Source organism: Bidens hawaiensis, unplaced genomic scaffold (assembly GCF_021521415.1).
Source record: "Bidens hawaiensis isolate Kalapana, Puna unplaced genomic scaffold, B.hawaiensis_p1.1 tig00001521_1, whole genome shotgun sequence".
NCBI lineage: Eukaryota > Viridiplantae > Streptophyta > Magnoliopsida > Asterales > Asteraceae > Bidens > Bidens hawaiensis.
The window spans coordinates 2,974,369-2,998,996 of NW_027491087.1; the positions used below are offsets into that span (position 1 = coordinate 2,974,369).

At 37.6% G+C, this 24,628-nt stretch overlaps 3 non-coding genes across 3 annotated transcripts; all 3 read right to left on the reverse strand.

Moving 5' to 3' along the window:
• Nucleotides 1-21,605: 21,605 nt before the first annotated feature.
• LOC143584816 (small nucleolar RNA R38) lies at nt 21,606-21,688 on the reverse strand. Its single transcript, XR_013144432.1, has one exon. It is a non-coding gene; the product is annotated as a small nucleolar RNA R38 (small nucleolar RNA).
• A 209-nt stretch (nt 21,689-21,897) lies between these two features.
• On the reverse strand, nt 21,898-21,991 carry LOC143584808 (small nucleolar RNA snoR20a). The gene has a single exon (XR_013144429.1). It is a non-coding gene; the product is annotated as a small nucleolar RNA snoR20a (small nucleolar RNA).
• A 62-nt stretch (nt 21,992-22,053) lies between these two features.
• Nucleotides 22,054-22,124, reverse strand: LOC143584803 (small nucleolar RNA snoR64a). Its single transcript, XR_013144426.1, has one exon. It is a non-coding gene; the product is annotated as a small nucleolar RNA snoR64a (small nucleolar RNA).
• Nucleotides 22,125-24,628: the final 2,504 nt, after the last annotated feature.

A 24,628-nucleotide genomic window follows, 5' to 3' on the forward strand; every position in this document is an offset into this window, starting at 1 on the left:
CAAGATAAATATTAGCCTTCATATAAGAAACAACCGTTAATAGCACCAAATACCGAGGATCCATGATTCTGACATAGCTCTGGAACTCTTCAGAAGGATAATTGATCCAGACACGTCAATATCTTCTTGACTGCAAGTTAGTTGATAGACTGAGTCTTCTAAACGTTATACCTGCTAAATATAAGACTACACATGAGAACAACCGTTAGTAAATAATAAGTATTGTAGATCCTTAATCCTGACGGGATCTGGAACACACGCTAAGGATAACTGATCCAAAACATATGCCAGGATAACATATCCACAGTGTCAAATTTCTGTGCACTAACAGAAATATTGGGCAACCGAGGTGAATTCATATTATACACAGCTATTATAACCTTGTTAATGTCCATGTTCAAAGGATAGGTTTGCATATGCTTTTAAACATGAAATAGTAATGACATGACTTATAGCATGCTCATTGAGTTCTCATGTTTAAAGTCAATAATTTGTAACTTGCGATACCAATATGATGAAACTCGTAATATATTTATGGTCAAGCTAATAATTAAAGTGGGCGTGAAATTCGGTTATGAGACGAGGGCTTCGGTGCACCGGATTGGCATCAACAGGGAGAAAGCTTCTAGAATGAATGTTATTAGCTATAAATATGACACTTGTATTTCATTTTAGTGTGTGTTTTTCATGGTGTAAAACACCCACCCAAGGGAGGCCACCCTGGGTGGAGTCGGTTCGTTTATTAATATATCAAATATTTTACCGATAACGAGATCGTTCACTATCATTTATATTATCTTTATATTATATGTTCGGTAGTTTGATTTACCACACCTGTCTCGATCGATTATATTCAAGAACAATCCATTCATTTGTCCGTTTTAGGGACCTACACTTGGTATCAGAGCGGGTTTGACTCAACTAATTCGACTTTGTTCTTGATATTCGGGTTCTATTTTTGCTATTACCCGAACTGAGACGTTAATTACGTTGAAGTTTTGAAAATAGCGTTTGAAGATCTTGGAAATAAAGTTGGAAATAATTGTGCTAGAAGTTCGTATTTGTAGAACGGACGTTTTGGGACCGTTTCCCCCATACGCCGAAATTCGGGTGAGCTTAGGGTTCTTCTCCGCTGACGATTCCTGAGATTGGAGAAGTACAAATCAAACTCCGATATTTAGTTGGGTGAGTGTCGGTTATCTCTGATTGTTGCAACTATGGGACGAAGAACAGTGGGTGTGTTCGAAAGAGTTGATACTGATAAAAGTCAGGTCTGTTGGTTATGCTTTAAATGGACAAGAAAAAGGGGTGTTCCATTATGGGTGTTGGCCGAAGAACCATTTTTCCCGCAGGAGCTGAAACTAATCGAATCGAGTTGATTCTAATCGAATCAAAATTTGAATAAATCAAATCAAATTTACATTGAATTGAATCAAATTTCAAGACACGATTCGATTCATTTCGAAACTCGATTCGATTAATGTAAATTCGATTCAATAAAAACTTGTTTTTTCGGCAAAGTGTCGTTGTCGGTGGTCTTGTGAGATGGTGGTGGTTGGTTATGCGGCGGTGGTGCTTTAATGGTTGCTAAAATAATTCTGGTGGCGGTGTAGTGCTCAAGTGGTTGTCATCATGTATCTCCGGCGGGTTTACGGTTAGTAGGTCACCGGTAGTTGATTGTTGATGACGTACGGCAAGTATGGGTGCCAGAATTGTGGAATACGACGACGATGATGGTGGATGTGGTGGCCAGAATCTTATTTCCGGCGACGGTCACCAGTCATCGGTTTTCCGACGGTGATCTTTGGTGTGGCGGCTAGGTCATATGTGTTTCATCTTCATGTTGGTGGCTAATGAGATTGTAGCTATGATTATAAATGATGTAAGTTTTCCATATTGGGCTGCATATGGGCTGGGTTATCAAAATTGGGTCAAAGACATCGAGTCCATCTTAATTTCTTTTGACTAGCTATGGGCTAAAGTTGTTAATGGTCCAGCCATTTAATATTTGTATTGGGCTGCATGGATTCGGTTATGAGGTATACTTTTTGGCCGAAAAACTAAATAATGTTTGGATTAACCAAACTGAAGAAGGTAAAAAATTATCGGGTATTCGTCATTGTTTAACCATGTTCAAAGCTTGTTATATTTATATTATTTTTTAGGCGTTCGAGAAGTTGGTGGTGAACTTTGAACAAATTGTATATGGATTTTGATTTAAAGAAGAAATAATGAATTTTGTCATTTGATCATTGACTCCGGTAATTCGAAATCGATTTGTGAATATTCGAGCTCTTCTCAACCTATATTGCTTAAAATCCGAGAGAATGGATAAAGAAGAGGGAATTCCTTCATGAATAAAGTAGGTGGGTCATACCTTGAGGGGGTGAATTGAAACGTAGAGGCTTCGGTTTATCGGGAGATTTGTGAAGGTGCGAGAGATGGTGTGACAAAGTTCTAATATCACAAGTCATGGTGGGGGGGGGGGGGGGGTGATTGTAACGCCATTAATTTGTGACTTGCGATATCAATATGACAAAACTCGTAATATATTTATGGTCATGCTAATAATTATTAAAGTGGGTGTGAGATCCGGTTACGTGACGAGGGCTTCGGTTCACCTAATTGGCTTCAACGAGGAGAAAGCTTCTAAAAGGATTGTTATTAGCTATAAATAGGACATTTGTATTCCATTTTTGTGTGTGCTTTTCATGGTGTAAATCACCCACCCAAAGGGAGCTCACGTTGAGTGGGGTCAATTCGTTTATTAATATATCAAATCTTTTACCGATAACCATATCGTTCACTATCCTTTATATTATCTTTATATTATATTTTCCGTCGTTTGATTTACCGCACCTGTCTCGATCGATTATCAAGAAAAATTCGTTTGTTTGTCCGGTTTAGGGACCTAGATCATGTATTTTGTTGGGCAATATAACCAGAGGTATAATGGTATATGAGCATTACAAAAGATGTCATAGCATGCTCATTGAGTTCTCATGTAATTTGTTGGGCAATATACCTAGATTTATATGAGCATTACAAAAGATGTTGTATGGTTTTGGCAAAACCTCTTTATTGAGGTCACAGAACATCACTATGAGGATATAAATATATTTTTAGTGTTATTAGTCTAACATAAGGGTATTATTTTAAACGGGTTCAGAGTAGAATATGGTTAAATGTCACAAATCGTACTTAATTGTTTACAAGTTAATGTTCTTATTAAACATTTGTGGTGGTTTGAAATGTTTAAAATGAGAATGAGGAAGATTTATGCAGAAAATACAAGTACAAATGTGTTAGGCAAATTGGATTTTAAAAATCCCAACTAACTTTTATTGGCCGATAACAATTTCAACTTAGTTTATTCCCAACTAGGGGTTTACCCGGCGCGTTGTGCCGGGGCCGACTGGTAAAATCCAGACAATGGCAAAACCCAAGCCTTGTCGGTCCCTAGTGTTGAGGCGTTAAATTGATTCAAATTCGGTCAGTTTCAGTTACGCGCATTATTGTATCGGAACTAAAACCAAAAATAAAACAAAAGGAGTATTAAAATTGAGGTTGACCAATGTGGTGACGTTGGTTAGAACTCGATCATTGGTATAATTCGATCGTTTTCGATCCCGTGTGGTCAGTCTACGCAAATTGGGTCAGTTTCACTCACACTTGTTACGGTATCAGAACTAAAAAAATGTATGAAACTAAAAAATAGTATTTAGTCATTTTTGTTACGTTCGTTATGCACACTGGAACTAAAACAAAATGTGGTGAGTCTACGCGAAGTCGGTAGGTTATCATTACATTCATTATGGTATCATTACTAAAACAAAAAAAAACAAAATTGACATTCAGTCGGTTTCGTCATGTTCATTGCACACCGAAACCAATACAAAAAAAACAAAAGACTTACACCACTAAGGTGCCGCAAAGTGGCCCAATGGGGTGCTTTACGACACCGAAGTCCTCAAATGTTATATACTAGTGTTTTACCCGGTGCTTTGCGCCGGGCATGTCGGGAAAATCTGGATGGTGATAAATGCAAGCGTTGTCAGTCCTGGGCGTTGAGGCGATAAGTGGACGCGAATTCAATCAGTTTCAGTTAAATGCATTATGATACTGAAACTAAAAACCAAAACTAAAACAAAAAACATATATAAAAATTGAGGTAGACCAATGAGGTGGTGTCAATCGATAAAACTCGGAGTTGAGAATACCCGAGCGTTGTCAATCCTGAGTGTTGAGGCGGTGTGCCTATGCAAATTCGGTCAGTTTCCATCACGTCTGTTACGGTACTGTCGTTGAATTAACATATAAAAAATAAAATATTCGACGTTTATTTGGACGGTAAACTCGGCTGGTGGTAAAACCCAAGTGTTGTCAGTTCTGGGCATTGAGACGATAACTCAACACGAGCTCGGTTTGTTGGTTATTTCGTTATGTGATGTGTGTATTGTTAGGCCACGATTTTTATACTGGGGATCCTTTATCCTTGACTGTCTTATGGATAGTTTATCCTTGAAATATACGTCAGGATATAAAGGATCGACGATCCTCGGTATTGTTTGTTTACCAATGATTGCGTTTAGTATGGTGATGTGTTAGACAGGTATATCAACTTTATGACGAACTTGCATCAAATATCCTCATGGGACATCCTGTAGCTGGAACATGAATCTAGGATCCTAATTCAACATAGCTAATTATGGACGAACTCTCTAGAAGATTGAAGTTTAAATATCATCAACGGCTGTGTGACTCATTATTCCGCTTATTTCGCTACTGAACGACTATACGCACGTGGTCAAAGTCATGGAGCGGCTAGTGGAGGACTTCCGTGTAATTAGGGAATATTGTTATTATTGTTATCTTATTAAACGATCTATGATCGAGTAGAAAAACACATGTACTTACACACACACACTAGAGCATAAGCAAATACTCTCTCTAGACACTAGCTTTCGTTGTAATCTCGATCATATACTCCACAAACACTTGTAATCACTTTTTATTCATTAATAAACTCGACGGTGATAGTTTTCACCGTCCGGGGGTTTTTTGTGCCGGAAACCGAGATAACCATATACTCATCGACCAAAGGTTACCTTGTTGATCATTGACTAAAGTACTTCGACCAAAGATTATATTATTAATCATTGACCGGAGCAATTTTACCAATGATTACCTTGATAAGTTTTGACCGAGGTAATACTATCTTGGTTAAGGGCATTTTCCCTCGTGATCAAATCATCGTGTTCATCAATATCACGCTTATATACTCGTTATTATTGAATTGGAACCTTACCTCACATAACAGATTTGGATACTTGATCCTTAGCTGATTTTTGTCCAAAACAATTTGGCGCCTACCGTGGGGCAATTGGTGCTATAATCCGTTTTATTCTCATCAACCTTCATTTTTCCATACCCTAAACACTCGCAATGGCCTCTCAATCAACCTCTGCGTCGTCAACCATGCCATCATCGGTTTCTCTCTCATCAAGGACCTTGCCACCGATGCCTCCGCCAATCACGGGAGCACAACGAACTGTTGCTGCTGGAAGCAAGATGCAACTACCAGTCTTCCAGGCTCGAAAACCGCTGCTGCTACCCCGGTGGTTAATATTAACAGTGATGTTTCATATATGTTTCATATATGTTTTCGCAGGTTAAAGCATATATGGAGCAGCAGAACAAGACCAACCAAAGGATCCTTCGTGAGATAGAAGATCTCAGGAAGAATAAGAGGCCAACAGAAGATCTCACTCCCTTGGTGCCCAAGATGCTGGATTTCACCAGTCCAGGATCCATGGCTCAGCCTTCGCATGGATCTTTACTGTTTCAGCCAGGATCCTCTATCCTACAACCGGGGTCCATGGGTCAACAGGCTCAAGGATCCTCAATGTTTCAGCCAGGATCATCCATCCTTCAACAAGGGTCCATGGGTCAGCAGGCTCAAGGATCCTCACTCTTTCTGTCAGGATCACATATCCTTCAAAAAACTTGATGTGTGTCTAACGATGCTCTCACAACTAAGCTTTAAATTTATTAAACAAAATTCCTAAAAAAGCCACACAAAACCGGCAAGTGTACCGATCACTAATAGTATAGCACTAAGGAAGTCCGAGTATCGAACACAAGGACACTTGAAAACGTATATGATACCTAACCCTAACCAAGACTCACCTAATAATATTTAAATGATTTTTAATATAATTAACTACTTAACCTAACTTACTTTAACTAAATTAGTTAACTAAACTTAACTAAATTAAATGAAACTCTTGACGAAACTTGGAAACTTTACTACAGTCGGAAAAAACGTCTACCTAGGTAAGAATCATATTGAAGGTATAATAAGATAATGGATTGAAGACTCTCACGACACCGGTTCTAAAGGATGACACAACTAAGGTTCGCTCAAGAAGGCTAGATCACCTCTCAGTCTCACTAACAAACTCTAACTTACACTTAGTTGATTTTAAGAACAAACCGGGAAACGAATTGTTAAAGTGCTCTAATGTCGACTCTCCTCTCGGTCTCATCGACACACTACCCTAATGGAGACGAATACTACGAAACCAAGGATAGAAGAACAATTCAGCTTAACTTAAACTAGATCAACTAATCGCTCAAAAACCCAAACCCGACAAGAACAAAACCCGCTCTCGCGCGATCTTAATTCTAACAAGTAAAAGTAATGAGACGAGTTTACTTCTTATCACCTCTCGGTCTCTAAGAAGGTGTTTCACAACTGATTTTATCTAATTAATTTACCCACTTATCCCTACGGTTGATCACCCCGCAAACAATCTCTAGACACAAAGTAAAGAGTTCAAACAAGCTAAAATCAATCAAAACCTATTCAATTAATCAAAGCAAGAGGTATATGAGTATAACTAATAAATTCACAGCCACTAAACACAACCTAATTCAATGTTAAACCAAACTTTTTATTAACAATTCAAGCCATGATGATCAACAATCCATAAAACTCATTAAAACCTAACAATATTCATCTAACCTAGGTAGAACTAAAACGTTTAGCCAATCATAATCAATGAACAATAGATGAAATAGATATAAATGATAAACATGTTCATATAAATCTGATTACAAAAGGTTTGAATGCTTAAAAACCAAAAACGAACTCACAAACGTTAAAATAGTCAAAACCGACAACCGAAGGATAAAAGATGTAACCGTAAGCTTGTCCTCCTTGGTTTCTCCTCTAGAGCAGGTGTGGGATGGCTGGAAACTTGAATAATTTCGTTCATAGGGTTTTAGGGTTTATATATATATGTTTAAACACCTCATTCCTAATATAAAATAGGTTAAAACAAGCCCACTAGGCCCACTAGAAGACAAAATAGATGTGGTAGCTGATTGTTGAACATTCTTGGCAGCCTTGGGACATGTTGGACTCTACCACATGCTTCTTGAATGGTATTACCTGGCCGCGTAGCACGAACATAACATTTTCTGACGTTTTTTCGACTTTTAGCTCGTTTATCTTCGTTTTTGCGTACCGGCTTCATCCGAGCTTCGTTTTAGCTGATTCTTTTTCCATTTGACTCGTTTTCTCGATCTATTCAACATGGAACCTATCACATACACAAACATGTAATTTCATGCAAGAAAAATTTATATTCGTTAACGTTTTACGCACAAAACAACCCAAAAACGGGATAAAAACGCTATGTGTTTTACAACACATCAATCACATATCCTTCAACAAGGATCCATGGGTCCTCAGGTTCAAGGGTACTTGGATTCCCAACAAGGACCACCTAGCTTCAACCATGGGTCAATGGGTCAACCAATGCAGAGTTCCTCGATGTTCCAAAGGGGATCAGGGATGTTTCCGCCAGGATCCTCTGGGATTCCTTATCAAGGATCCTTATTTCAAGATCCAGGATCCTTTGGATCCCAACATCAACGTTCTTCCGAAGTCCATGATGGGGACATAATCCCCATGCAGACCATAGCTTCCGGAGGACCCACTCCAATTGCTGACTCCTCTTATCCCAAATACCCGTCTGGAATACCAAACTCCACCCAGCAGAGAGGTAACTGGTACGATCCTATATCTTTAGATACTAACCATGGTTCAATGCAGGATGCATGTATCAACCAGGTAATGGCCAAGGAGTTATAAAAACTCAAGGATATGATATCCAGTGTTCCCGGGGTGATACGTCCAATTCCTGAGATACCGGAGGGAAGTCACAAATTATCCAGATTCGCTCCGCCCATTTGTGATGCTGAAATCCCGAAGCGGTTCCAAACTCCCAACATGAAGACATATGAAGGGAGCTCCGATCCAGAGGAGCATGTTGCCCAGTATAGGGAAATGATGGAAATTAATCCTGTTCCTGAAAGACTCAAGGAGGCTTGCCTTTGTAAAGGATTTGGAGCCACACTAACAGGAGCTGCACTTAAATGGCTACTAAGTCTCCCCCCTTTCTCGGTTACATCTTTCTCTCATTTAGTTAATTTGTTTAACACTCAATTTTCCTGTAGTCGGAAATTTGAGAGGTTAACCAGTGATTTATATCGTGTTGTTCAACCTAGTGATGAATCCCTTAGGGATTTCGTTACCAGGTTCGGCAAGGAAGCTCTAGAAATCCCAAACCTTGATATGACTACTGTTGTTGAAGCATTCAAGATGGGAATTCAAAAGAGCTCCCCATTTATGATGATTTAGTGATGACTCCATGCAGGACATTAGATGAAGTCAGGAACAGGGCATTAAGATACATCCGGTTAGAGGAAGATAAGAAGATCCAGGATCGTCTCGGGGGACAAACAAAACAAGAAACTCCTGAGAAGAATAAAGGATCCTGGAATTAGAACAACAATTCGAAGCCATACGCCAAGTTCAACAATCAGAACATACGGGCAATTGAAGAAGGAGATGACGATGAAGACTACCCTTGCATCTCCGACTATTGTTTCTCTGTAGATACTCATGGCTTGATTTGTGCCATGAAGGATCTCGGAGAAAAAGCAAGGTGGCCCCGAAAGAATGAGAAGGTTGTCGGTTTCAAGGACAAGTCTAAGTGGTGCGCCTTCCACAAAGATTTTGGCCATGCAACAGACGAGTGCATCGGATTAAGGAAAGAGATTGGATACCTCCTGAGGAAGGGTCACTTTAAAGAACTCTTGGGAAGGAAGAAATCCAAGATCCTGGATCCTGAAGATCTTCCACAAAAAGCAACACCACCACCGCCGGATGCCCATGTGATCAATTTTGTCTCCAGAGACTACGAATTGTTTAAAGATTCGTGTGCCATAGAAAAATGTCCCGTAGAAGAATTCGAATTGGACAATGAGAGAAGACCACTCATCCCCACTTCTCGGATGATTGATAAGAGAGTCTTTTTCAATTCAAGGATCCATGATCCTCAACAAAACATGCCATATGTGCCAGCAGTTAATTTTATCTCGAGAGGTTCAGACATATGTGGAACATCTTTTCCGCAACAAAAAGATTCGCCAAAGAGATCAAGACGGATAACGAAGATCACCTAATAGCATCAACCACATTAACAACAGACATGAGAATCTTTTTCGATGAGGAAGACAAGCTGAACATTCAGGATCCTCATCATGATGGTTTGATTATTACTTTGTTTATATCTAACCATTGTGTACGCAGGATCCTGGTGGACGGGGGCAGCTCGGTCAACATTATCCAGCATGATGTCCTCAAAAAGATGAACATCCCGGATTCAGAAATCATCCTAAGAACATCGGTGCTAGTCGGTTTCAGTGGCGAAACTAAAAAGACATTGGGGGACATCAACCTCCCAATTTATATCGAATGGTTAAATTCATACCAAAAATTTTGTGTTATAGATAACCTTTCCTGTTGCAATGTTATTTTAGGTAGGCCTTGGCTCCATCGAATGAAGGCCGTAGCTTCAACTTATCACCAATGCATCAAGCTACCAACTCCTTGGGGAGTTGTAAAGATAGTAAGTGACCAAGCGGAGGCTAAGAACTACTATTCATCATCAATGAAGCCAGCAGCCAAGCAAACTATGGCATAGCAACTACAGCAACATCCTAGGAACGTGCTGGAAGCTCGGGAAAAAGACCTCAAAGAAGTATCATTGGACCCCGAAGATCCAGAGACAAAAGTGTTCCTAGGATCCAATATCCCCATCAAAATCGAGGAGGATATATTATCCTTCCTAAGGCGAAGAAGATCTACTTTTGCCTTCAAGCACTCAGACATGACAGGTATTTCAAAAGAGGTAATCACTCATAAACTTGGCCTTGATTTATCTATTAAACCCGTCCATCAGAAGCGAAGAAAATTCGCTCCTGAGAGGAACAAGATCATACAAGAAGAAGTTGAAAAACTTCTTAAGGCCGGTATGATCAGAGAGGTTCAATATCCTCGATGGTTAGCTAATGTGGTCGTTGTTTCAAAAAAGAATGGAAAGTGGAGGGTGTGTGTCGATTTCACGGATTTAAACAAGGCATGCCCCAAGGATCCTTTCCCATTACCACATATAGATGCCATGGTGGATGCATCGGCTGGACATGATATGCTCACCTTTATGGATGCTTCCTCTGAATTCCAACAAATTCAGATGGAACCATCTGATCAAGAGGACACAGCGTTCATGACTCCAACCGGCATATATTGTTATACTGCTATACCGTTCGGACTAAGAAATGCAGGAGCAACATACCAAAGACTAGTCAACATGATGTTCAAGGACCAATTGGGCAAAACTATGGAGGTATATATAGATGATATGGTGGTAAAGTCGAAGAAGGCAGAGGATCACCTCAGAGACCTTGAGGAAGAATTCAATATCCTTGACCATTATAACATGAAACTAAATCCGTCCAAATGCCACTTCGGTGTTAAGGTTGGAAAGTTTCTGGGATATATGGTCACAAAGAGAGGAACTGAATTAAGCCCAGAGAAGATAGAAGCTATTGTCAATCTCAAATCTCCTGCAAATGCCAAAGACGTCCAGAGGCTCACCGGAAGAGTAGCGGCCTTGAATAGATTCATCTCAAGATCCTCCGAGAAGTGCAAAGACTTCTATGATATCCTTAGAAAGAACAAGAAATTTGAGTGGACTGAAAAGCATGAAGCTGCGCTTACAACCCTGAAGGATTACTTATCCTCAGCTCCAGCTCTAATGAAGACTGTGGATGGAGAATCCTTGTATCTATATCTTGTTGTCTCAGGAAATGCAATGAGTGCAGTCTTGGTAAAGGATCATGAAGGTGAACAACATCCTGTATACTATGTAAGTAAAAGTCTTCTAGATGCGGAGTCCAGGTATTCTCATTTAGAAAAGCTAATTCTTGCACTTATTATGGCTTCTACTAAACTAAGACATTATTTTGAAACTCACCCTATTATTTTGAGAACTAACTATCCTGTAAAGAATGTTCTTAGAAAACCAGAGTTGTCACGTAGAATGGCTAAGTGGGCTGTAAAATTGAGTGCATATGATGTCCAATACGAGCCAAGAACAGCAATCAAGTCTCAAGCGCTAGCGGACTTTGTGGCTGATTTCACTAGTGATCTACAAAAAGAGGCTGACTTGGAAGTCCAACAACTAGAAAAGACCAAGGATCCTTGGATACTCTTCACAGATGGAGCATCCAACGTAAGAGGAACAGGATTAGGGATCCTACTGAAATCGCCACAGGGGGACATATACCATAGCTTGTGAGTTTCAGGCAACAAACAATGAAGCAGAGTACGAAGCTTTAATCGCAGGTTTGCAATTAGCCAAAAGCATGAGGATCAGGTATCTTCAAGTTTATGTAGATTCTTTGTTGATAACTAACCACTTTAACGGCTCGTATGCTGTTAAAGGTGAGAAACTAATGAAATATTTAGATGTTGTGAAGGAATTGTCAAAATCCTTCGAAATATTTAATATCACACAGGTACCGAGGGAAGAAAACGCTGGGGCAGATGCCTTATCAAACTTAGCCTCATCTCTGAAGATCCCTGAGGATTTGAAAATCCCAATAATCCACATTCTCGCGCTAGCAATAGGATAACACGAAGTTGGGGAGATAACAAAAGACAAAGAAATCATGCTCTGGGATCCTTTATCCTCAAATAACAAAGGATCATGGATCCATCCTATCAAGAACTATATTCAGACTGGAGAAATTCCAACCACAGAAAATCCCAAGTCTTTCAAGCTCAAGGTATCCCAATATATTTTATTAGATAATATGTTATATATAAAATCTCTTGCAGGTCCATATCTGAGATGCATCGAAGATCCTGAGACCCAAGAAGTACTTAAGGATTTTCACGAAGGAGATTGCGGCAATCACACAGGTGGAAGAGCATTATTTTCCAAGATACTCAGAACTAGATACTTCTGGCCAACAATGAAGAAAGATGCAGTGGAGTATTCAGAGAAGTGTGATGCTTGCCAAAGACACGCGAACATCCTTCATCAACCAGTGGAGCCTCTATATCCTATATCCTCCCCATGGCCTTTCATGAAATGGGGTATGGATATTGTAGGCAAACTACCAAAAGCACCAGGTGGAAAAGTCTTTATGCTAGCTATGACTGACTATTTCTCCAAGTGGATTGAGGCAGAAGCATTTGTACAAGTCCGAGAAAAGGAAGTAATATCTTTTATTAAACGAAATATTATAACTAGATTTGGTATTCCCACTGAAATTGTTTGCGACAATGGTTCCCAGTTTATCGGGAAGAGAACCACTAACTTTTGTGACAGTTGGGGCATCAAAATGATCACTTCGACTCCGGTTCATCCTCAAGCCAATGGTCAAGCAGAGTCCAACAACAAGATCATCATCAACAATCTAAAGAAGAAGCTAGGATCCAAGAAGGGAAAATGGGCTGAAGAACTTCCTTATGTTCTCTGGGCAGACAGAACTACACCCAAAAATGCGACAGGCCACACACCCTTCTCCTTGGTGTTTGGATCAGAAGCAGTGATTCCCACAGAAATGGTGGTTCCTACTGCGAGAACCAGCATCCGTGATCCTGAAGCCAATAAAGAAGTCCTTCTTGAAGACTTGGATACTATAGAAGAACTCAGAGATCTAGCAAAAATTAGAATGGCAGCTTATCAACAAAGGGTAACTGGGGCATATAACAAAAATATCAGAATCAGGAGATTTCAAGAAGGAGATCTAGTATTGAGAAAAGCCTTCCAAAACACAACAAATCCAGCTGATGGGAAGCTAGCGCCCAAACGGAAAGGACCTTATCAAATTGAGTCGGAAGCAGGAAAGGGGGCATATCATTTGCTCACAATGGAAGGCAACAGGTTACCAAGAGCATGGAATGCCATCCACCTCAAGAAATATTTTTTCTGATCGGGATCCACTATCCTGAGAGGATATATTATCCAGAAAAGAATCTAGGATCCTTATATCAGTAACATCTTTCTGATCTATTATTTCTTTTGAATTATTATTAATTTAAGGATAATATATTCTTAATACTTTATCTTTTCCAAGTTTTGAGTAACCATGTAGGATTGTAGTGATTCATTTGATGTTCAAGAAGTTGGCCACCTCTCCTTTGCATTTAAGGTACTTTACTATTTCCCTTGGCCTTTCCCACGTTTGGATATGACCCCCGATGGTCATATCCCCTAAGGTTTAAAGGTTTTCACCTTTCTCACGATCGCCAGTTGCGCACGCTATCCAACATATAGTTCGGGGAAACGGGACCAGTACACGCTTAGTGGCTGACAATTTCGTTGTCTCCGGCTATAAGGAGGATCCTATGAATTATGGTAGACGTACCATACCTCCGGTTTATAACATTTTCACGTTATCTCACGTTTGGGCTAAATCCCGGTTCGGGCGAGACCCCAGTTAAAATCCGTATCTTTGGGCCAGTCCCCAGTTTGGGCTTGTCCCCAGTTTATTGGGCTTGCCCCCAGATTATTTTATGGGCTTGTCCCCAGTATGTTGGGCTTGTCCCTAGTTGCACGGGCTTGTCCCAGATTACACGGGCTTGTCCCCAGTTGCACGGGCTTGTCCCCAGAATATTTGTTGGGCTTGTCCCCAGTCTAATGGGTTTGATCCCAGTTAATAATATGAATTATTTGCAGTGAACTTTCTAAGTTATTATTGAAGATCAAGAAACTAAGGATCCTGGATCCTAAAGCTACTCTAGTAAGGAACATTAAGTGTTCAATACTTCTAGTAACCTAGGTCTATCTAGACCTTCTGGTATGATCTTTATTGATTAACTTAAGTTTGATATTTATTGCAATAACTTTGGATATTCTGGTTAGAAAGGCTAATCTTTTAAGAGGTTATTTGATTACTAAAGTCTTTAGCTATTTTCAGGATGCTTTATCCTAAAATTTTCTTTAAAGATGTTTTATCCTAAAATCTATGATTTAAGGATATTCTATTCTAGACGATTTTTAAAGATCTTTTATCCTAAAAATCTTTTACTCAAGATTATTTATCAAATTATTAATAATGCTAAACTTATAAGCAACAAGTTTTTGAAAATAAATAACAGGTAGATAGTCAAAAGATTTATATATTAAAATAAGCCGCTAGGACTTATCCAAAATCCTTAACCCGGATTTCACCATACGAAAAAATGGACCATCCATCCGGGTTAAGTAAGAGTTACTAATAGTTCATAAAGTGCAGGAAAATTAAAAACAGGGGCAACAAAGGCTTCATCCCCACAAACAGAGGATCCCTCCACCTTTGTCACCCCCGCATATTGTCTTAAGGATCATGGATCCTTTATCCTAAATAACTATTGTTTATTACAAACCATAGAAATTGTTCGTAAAAACATCAACACCAAATAAAAAAGTGGGCTTGGGCCTTGTCTTTAATATCCTTCATCGCCCACTTAAGCTGCATCTTCAACCGCAGCATCACATTCCCCCTTGCCAGCTTCAACCGCCTCATTAACGCCGTTGGTCCCAGCCTCGGTGTTCTCAATCATCTCTTCATCATCCTCACCACCAAGGTTGTCAAGAGCATCCTTCCATTTCTCCACTTCCCAGGCTGACTTGTCGAAGGTAGGATCACCGGCCTCCATCGCCATCTTGATCCGCGCTTGAAATACCGACCTGGCAGTCCACACCTTGGCCTCATTAGTCGCCTGCTCTACTGCCTCTTGACGTTGGGCTTCGGCTGAGGATATCTGATCCTCCAATTGTTTCTTGAGTTGAATCATAGCTTTATCCTTAGCAACCGCAGGTTTCCCTAACCCGGACATTTTCTCACTCATCTGGAGGATAGTCTTTTCATAATGGTCCCTCATTGCAATCACAGCCTACCAATAAATTTCGTGTCAAAATTGGGACAATACTGGATCCTAAATCAATAAAGGGGAAAATAAGGTATACTTACAGAGCAGACAATGTCAAAGTGAGTCTCGGGATCAGAGGATTTTTTCCTCTTGGAAGCTGCAGGTTTAGCCCTGGTAGTGGCGGTCTTGGGCTCGGAGCTTGTGCCAGCCTTTGAAGCCTCCTTCTTGACAGCAGGAGAAGTAACCATACAGTCGATGTCGTCAAGGGAGAACTTGAGAGCGGACTTTCCAGCTTTCTTGGTGCCTGTAGAGGAGAAATCAACATATAAGTATTCTATTTTATTTTATTTACTTTAAAATGATTAACTTACTTGACATGTTTGAACTTGAGGAGATGTCACAAAAACCTTCAACAAACCGAGCTTGAAAGGTCCTAACTTCGGTATCCAGTGTTAGGAACCGTTTTTCCTTTTCTTCTGTTCCAGGTAGCTTGCTCAATGAAGCGAAGTTCTCAACTGCAAACAACAGAAAATAATAAGCATTAAAACTGAAGAATAAAGGATCCTGCTATTCCTTAAGGATCCAGGATCCTACCTTTCGTGACCCACGTTGAAGGAAGATCAGTCCCCCTGGTATCGAGTCGCGTTTAACGAAGAAAAATTGATTCCTCCACACGGAATCATTTAGCGTGGCTTTGGAGATCGGATGGGGCTGTCGGGGCTTGGATTTGAAGATAAAACGGGCAGAACCGAAGGTAGTAAGGGTATACATATATGACAACTCCGGAAGGCCAAAATCGATTTTTTCCTCCTTGATGATTCTTTCGATAGTGCTAAGAACCCTCCAGATCATCGGCATGGCTTGTATGTAAGATATGCCGGTAGAATCGAAAAAACTTTGGGTAAAAGGCGGAAAGGGGTATTTATAGCCGATAAGAAAGGGAGTTGCCGGAAAGCAGACCCAAACCTTGGAGTAAACATCGCATCTAATGCTGGATTCGTAGGGTCGGAACAGGGTATCTGGAGGAAATAATGTATGATAACTGTCGACCTCGGGATCCGTGAGCTTACAAATTTCAGAAGATGGATTGGAAAGCAGACCTTGGGGTTCCATTTTGACTAGTTCGGAACCACCGGATGACTGTTCAGAAGGTTTAGAAGGGGCCGGAGAAGAAGAAGAAGCGGCGGACATGATTAAAGAAAATAAGAAACAAGGGTTAGAAGAATACCTGATGCGTCGGATGAACGTGTATATAATCAAAGATATATGGCGGTATATATAGACGGTTATAATTAACCTTGGGGGCTAAATGGTAAATTTTCTGGCAAAACCGTCCCATCCAGCAGTTTTCGCAGTGATTTTGAAATTCAAAATGACAGCTGTGCTCCACTGTCACCCGCCATTTTGGGGGCAATTGTTAGGCCACGATTTTTATACTGAGGATCCTTTATCCTTGACTGTCTTATGGATAGTTATCCTTGAAATGTACGTCAGGATATAAAGGATCGACGATCCTCGGTATTGTTTGTTTACTAATGATTGCGTTTAGTATGGTGATGTGTTAGACAGGTATATCAACTTTATAACGAACTTGCATCAATTATCCTCATGGGACATCCTGTAGCTGGAACATGAATCTAGGATCCTAATTCAACATAGCTAATTATGGACGAACTCTCTAGAAGATTGAAGTTTAAATATCATCAACGGCTGTGTGACTCATTCTTCCGCTTATTTCGCTACTGAACGACTATACGCACGTGGTCAAAGTCATGGAGCGGCTAGTTAGGGAATATTGTTATTATTGTTATCTTATTTAAACGATCTATGATCGAGTAGAAAAACACATGTACTTACACACACACACTAGAGCAGAAGAAAATACTCTCTCTAGACACTAGCTTTCGTTGTAATCTCGATCATATACTCCACAAACACTTGTAATCACTTTTTATTCATTAATAAACTCGACGGTGATAGTTTTCACCGTCCGGGGTTTTTTGTGCCGGAAACCGAGATAACCATATACTCATCGACCAAAGGTTACCTTGTTGATCATTGACTAAAGTACTTCGACCAAAGATTATATTATTAATCATTGATCAGAGCAATTTACCAATGATTACCTTGATAAGTTTTGACCGAGGTAAGACTATCTTGGTTAAGGGCTTTTTCCCTCGTGATCAAATCATCGTGTTAATCAATATCACACTTATATACTCGTTATTATTGAATTGGCACCTTACCTCACATAACAGATTTGGATACTTGATCCTTAGTTGATTTTTGTCCAAAACATGTATAATGATGCTCTCACAACTAAGCTTTAAATTTATTAAACAAAAATCCTAAAGAAACCACACAAAACCGGCAAGTGTACCGATCACTAATAGTATAGAACTAAGGAAGTCCGAGTATCGAACACAAGGACACGTGAAAACGTTTATGATCACTAAACCCTAACCAAGACTCACCTAAGAATATTTAAATGATTTTTAATAATGAACTACTTTAACTAAACTTAACTTAACTAAATGAAACTCTTGACGAAACTTGGAAGCTTAACTGCAATCGGAGAAAAACGTCTACCTAGGTAAGAATCATATTGAAGGTATAATAAGGTAATGGATTGAAGAACCTCACGACACCGGTTCCTAAGGATGACACAACTAAGGTTCACTCAAGAAAGCTAGATCACCTCTCGGTCTCACCAACAAACTCTAACTAACACTTAATTGATTTTAAGAACAAACCAGGAAATGAGTTGTTAAAGTGTTCTAATGCCGACTCTCCTCTCGGACTCACCGACACACTACCCTAATAGAGACCAATACTACGCAACCAAGGATAGAGGAACAATTTAGTTTAACTTAAACTAGATCAACTAATCGCTCACAAACCCAAACTCGACAAGAACCAAACCCGCTCTCGCGCGATCTTAATCCTAACAAGTAAAAGCTAAGAGACGACCTTACTTCCTATCACCTCTCGGTCTCTAAGAAGGTGTTCACCCGCTGATTATATTCAATTAAAACACTCACTTAAACCTTACGGTTATACTTCCCGTAAACAACCCCTAAACACAAAGTAAAGACTCTAAACAAGCAATAATCAATCAATACCGATTCAATCAATCAAAGCAAGAGGTATATGAGTGTAATTAACAAATTCACAGCCACTAAACACAACCTAATTCAATGTTAAACCAAACTTTTCATTAACAATTCAAGTCATGATGATCAACAATCCGTATTACTCACTAAAACCTAACAATAATCATCTAACCTAGGTAGAACTAACAAGTTTAGCTACACATTATTTTTTGGACAGCAGCAAATACTTAATATAAATATCATATAACTCAACCAAAACATAATTAAACTCATTCAAGAATCAATATCAATCAATCACAATTCAATCTTTAAGTTACTTGCAAAACAATCCAAGTTAAAAGATCAAATAAACAAGTTATGAATCTTGAACAATAGAACAAAGTTTATGGATGTAATACTCAAGACTATGGCTGTGTTTATTGATGTTGATGACTCCTAGATGCTGTACCAAGTCACCCTTAACGATCTCCTTCCTCTCCTAGAATCCACAAAGCTCACAAAAAACTTTTTCTTCCTTTCTTTCTTTCTGCCCCCCTGTTGCGATCGGAAGTTGCTAGTGATGTTAGGGTATTTAATTATTTAATATGGTTTCCAATCAACCCCAGCTGCTGTCCACGGGAGTTTAATCCCAGCCACAAATTAACTCTCACTTGTTTCCTTAAACCCAACAAACAATAATTATGTCACCCACTAGCCGACCAAGAACAACAAATTGGTTTTCTTCTTGTATTACTTCCGATCGGCAATTGTGTAAGGTGCTAGGGTTTTATTTTTTTAAGTAATGTTATATATTAACACATGTAAGGCTTTTTCTAGCGGGCTTCGGTCGGGCTTTGAGCTTTGGTCTTGTTAACTTGATCATAAAGCCCTCCAATATCTTCAAAAACCGAACCTTTCTCTTTTAAAACTCGTCACCTACACCAAATAATAAATTTTGTAAGATCATATAAAAACAAGCCATAATTATTACTTATTATACGACTAAGCCCTTAAAACATGATAAAAAAAAGTACGGAAAACAAGTGTGTTTTACAACACATCATTATGGTACAAGAGCTAAAAAACGGGAAAAATATTGAAAAAAATTGAGATTGACCAATGGGATGGTGTTGGTAAGTAACTCGGGTGTTGGTAAAATCTGAGCGTTGTCGGTCCCATCTGGCTTTCGTTATGTTCGTTCTGGTACCATTAATAAAAAAAATGTTAGCGACCAATAAGGTGCCGCCAAGTGACCCAATCACCACTTAGCGGCACCAAACTTTATAATTGTTATATATAATAATGGTGGTTTCAAATTTATTAAAAATTGGCTCTCAATGATCTCTTGTTAAAAAACTCAACAGCATTAACTTTTTTCCGCCCCCTCGTTAAAAAAACTTAATGATGTTAAGTTTTTTCTAAATTTCAAACTGATTGTTTAAGGCTTTTGATCAGAATAAGGATACGAGTCGGTTGATGTAAATTTTAGTCTGAAACGATACTCCAAACGGCTTGATTAGTGCTCTTCAAATCGGGTGTTTGAACTTCAAATTAACAAAAATTAAGTTGTTTGAAGTATTGTTTCGAGTTAACGTTTACAGAAATCGACTCGTCTCCACTTCTAGAAAAAACTTAACGCCATTAAGTTTTTTTTAACTGGAAACCAATAAGAACCATTTTATTTTAAATTTGGAATCACCAGTAAAATAAACAAAGAGAGATTATTATTGACCAATAACATTCGGTTTGTATTACTAAAATAATTTGTCAATGTGTTATTTAAATATACTTAAAACAAATTGTGATCATAAGTTCACATTTGCCTTCAAAAACCTTCAGAGGGCCTTCGTAAACCTTTTAATTTGGGTAAAACGTAAATTTATCAATCTATTCTCGGGGCCCAGGTGTTATTACCACAATGAACACGGATCAAAATTCCTTGAATCAAATTCTTTGATGCTAACAGTTCTTCCCATAACCTACTTTTTCAAGATCACCTACCATCATCAAAACTTCTCTGTATCATCCAACCAATCGATTTAAAAAAATGCTGGTTTCTAATACAACAATTTGGTTTTTCCAAACAAGAATCCCATAAACAAAAACAAGCACTAGCTTTTTCTTTAGAACAGCAGAGCAATTCATTCATTACAAATAGAAAGTACATACAATTCTCTCTTGCAAAGTAGCAATAAATAAAAGAGAATCTCAAGTAAGGCCACCCACCTTTCTTTAAAAAGGGTAACCTATCCAGTCGAAGATGTTTCTTGCTTTCCAATACCACCATAGCACAATGTAAGCAAAAAAGACGCATCAGCTAGAGGTGTTTGTTCGCCAAAGTCCCATCAAGAAAATAAATATCTATTCGCTTAAGGTTTCCAGGTAAAGTAATCATGTTAATCAACAACGCCACACAAATTTGGCATTCAAAGATACCAACTTCAAGTTAAAAGTATGAAGCTCACCCTCAACGGTCAATCCTAGACTAATTTACACAAAAAGAAACCCAAAAACATTCGCATCCGGTACAGATACTTTGAACGTGATAGCATATTGTTCCGAGTTAAACAACTACACAATGAGACTTTGGTGTATAAATATTTATTAACTTTACAAATCTAAAAGTTATAACAAAACGAAATACATGACTATGGCAACTTATAAACATAATATTGACAACAAAAGTATACTCTTGAATACAGACTATAAATATGTCTTCAAAAAAACAATTCATTAAATGTGTTCTGAGACGATTTAACTCAACAAAATTTTTGTTAACATTCTGTCATATTCCAACGTCAAATTACCAGCCTCCTCAATCTTTCATTTTTCAATTCTTTGGTACAACTTCATATGCATAAGCAAGTAAAAAGGATGGACTTTCATCCAGCGCAAACACAATCACCACCGAAGTTAATAATCAAATTACAGACCATAAAGACTAAACAAGTCCAAGCACTACAACACAATGTTCCACAGCCATTTTTACCTGCTCCTTTATCTCGGGAAGATACAAAACTTATATTATACCAAAGGATATACATTGAATTCAAATGTTCTAACTACAATCAAAGTCATTCAACAAAGAATCCGATGTATACTCCTTCGGTATAGTATTAGTTTTAGTATCATTTGTACTCAAAATCTTGAATCTCTCATAAACATTTACAACAGGTGACTTAAATGGCCAATTAACCAACAAATAAATATTAAAAAAAGAACATAGCAAGTGGATATGAGTCAGATCAAAATGTAAACATCAAGATTTATCAGACAGGGATAACTGATTAGACATAAGATATCATCATACACAATCCACATATAAAAACGTTTTAAAACTTAAAAATAAATTTAAAAAAAAACACAATTTTAAGTACAGATAATAGCATGTAGGTCTGAGTCAGATCAAATGTAACACATCAAGACTTATCAGACAGGGATTAACTGTATTGAACATATGATGTCATCATACACAACCCACATGACAAAAAAACATCAAACCTTAAAAAATACCAAATCAGGAAAGCCTCAGACCGTCCTAGTTCATGATTTTCAACAGCTTCGCAAGTACAAAAACTTACATATCAGTCAACCATTTTTATAAACTGTCATCACTGGCCAACAAATCTTGAAATAAAAAAAAAAACATATATAACTTCAAAAGTTGGAAAAAAAGGGGGGGCATCAGATCTTCCTATTCAGAGTTAGAATCAAAATACCAACATGAATGCGGGTATTCAACTCGATAATAAACACATCATTTGACCCATTTTCCAGCATATTATTGAAAATAAAAGAATAAAATTGTAAAACAAACGAAAGGAAGATGAACAAAGATTAAAAAGACGGACACTGAGATGAAAACGGCGCTTGATTAGTGATTAAGGTTTTGAGCCTGATATGCGAGATGTGGATAGAAGTTGTTGGTCGTTTTATAGATGGTGTTTTGTTAGACAAGGGTTTGTTGCGGCTTTTAGTTACTAAAAAATGGGTTGTGTGGGTACGACCAACCATCCAAACAACTTGGACTAATTGATTCAGGCTTCAATCCAAGCCCAATTAGATTCTTGGCTTATTTTTTCTTTATTTTTTTTAAGCTCAATATTATTAAAAGCAAAATTAGATTTTAATAATCTCAACTATTAATCATTGGTCTGTCAATGAGCTAGTGATAGAGTGGTAAGAAAAATACTTGGTGTTTCATATGACCCAGGTTCGATTCATGTTCACATCATTTAGTTTCATTAGGCACCAAGGTGATGATGGGAGACTAGGCGAGTAGGTGGCTTTCATTAATTGGATCCTTGAATTGAATAGGTTTTATCTCACCTCACTGTCGTGCATTCGGGCGATTGAACTGAATGAGTTTTATCTCACCTCACTGTCGTGCATTCGGGCGAGTGTTCATGAACGTTGGCCTTAGCTTGGGTGAAAGTTTTTTCGGACGTTGGCCTTAAATTAGGTGAAAGTTTTTCCCGGATCAAAAGACGAGTGTATTTCGATGCGGTGAATTTATCCAGTGGCCCATTTGAAGGATTCGTTGGCCATTCAAAAAAAAGTAATCATTAGTCAATAATAATTCTAAATAATAATCTAACCAGTGACAATTCCAACTTATACTTTTGTGTGATGGGGTTCACCAAATATCTCGCACCAAACCTCCATGTGATAATTCTTGTTATCATAATGGTACCCTTCACAATAATCACCGTAACAATGCTAGTCGATACGAATCACTATAAGAAACACTCAAAATAAAAGGATCACCGGCGCCACATATACATGAAATAAAAATGAACTAGATAATGAATAAACCAATAAAAAATGTAAAAAATAAATAAATAACACATATACACAAAGTTGCTATAAAAAAAGGTAACTAAACAAGTAAAACTCACTAAAAGCTGAAATAAAAATAAGATGAATAAAAATGAAATAAACTAAAATAAAATATATCGAAAATATAAAAAAGGCTAAATCAAAGACTCAGATTGTTCTTGAAATATCATCGTATCCCCGGCAACGGCGCGAAAACCTAAACATGCGTGAATATATATGTATATATATATAGTGAGGATTCTAAGCGAACTTTTTGAAATTGAAAACTTTAAAAACCATTTTGGGCAAAAATAAAAAACCCCTTAAAAATTATAAAAAAAAAAACGAAAATTTTAAAAAGGTAAACAAATTAAAAAATTTTATTTTCTCATCCTGGTTTCATTAAAAAATACCTAATTATACACACACACATTTATATATATATATATATATATATATATATATATATATATAAATACTGAATTACATAATGTACACATAATCTACACATTTGTGTATTATCATTTATCTTAATTTTACATATTGTATAAAATATAACTTGTATAAATTTAAAAAATATGTATTATACATATATGTATAATTTTGCTAAACCGATATTTTTTGTTAATATTTTTTTTATTTTTTTATGAAATGGGATCAAAATTAAAAATTTTGGTTTTTTTACTTTTTTTTATTTTCTCATTTTTTTTGTTTTATAATTTCTTTAATTTTCTTAAAGAGAATTTTGTGGAGAAAATCTCCAAAATGGTCCTTAAAGTTCTCAATTTCAAAATAATTCTCACATGATCCTATATATATATATATATATATATACTAGTTTTTTACCTCGTATTACGGGGGTTGTTTTATATTATTTGTCTCTAATATATTATTTTTTTTAATTTTAATTTTATTTATTTGATGAAAGTTAATAATATACTTATGATTTGATGATAAAATGTTCACAAATAAACGAGATGTTATAACCAGGTTTAAAAGCTATATGGGTTAGACCCAAGACCCATTTATTTTTTTTACCATAAAATTTTTTCTTAATTATAACAATATTCTTTTAAAAAATCATATATTAATTTTTAGTATATCTCTATTTTATGGGATTTTCACATCAAAAATTTGGTGAGATTAATTTTTAATTTAATGAGATGGTATAAACCGTTTAAGGGTTATCTAGGTTTGGTGAGACCCATGCCCGTGAATTCGAGTCAAATGCATAAGAAATCTTCATTTACAAATGAAGCAATCTAGTGGCTCGAGAAAAATGTAGGGAGCAACCAGAGTGCTTTAAAAGGTTTCCTTTATATATATGATAGATTTGATTAAAAGTTCCACACAAATCGGGTTTTAAAAATAGGTTTTCACCTACAATTAAACCACACACGAAAGGAAAGTGTACATATCGTTTCTAATAAAGTGTCGG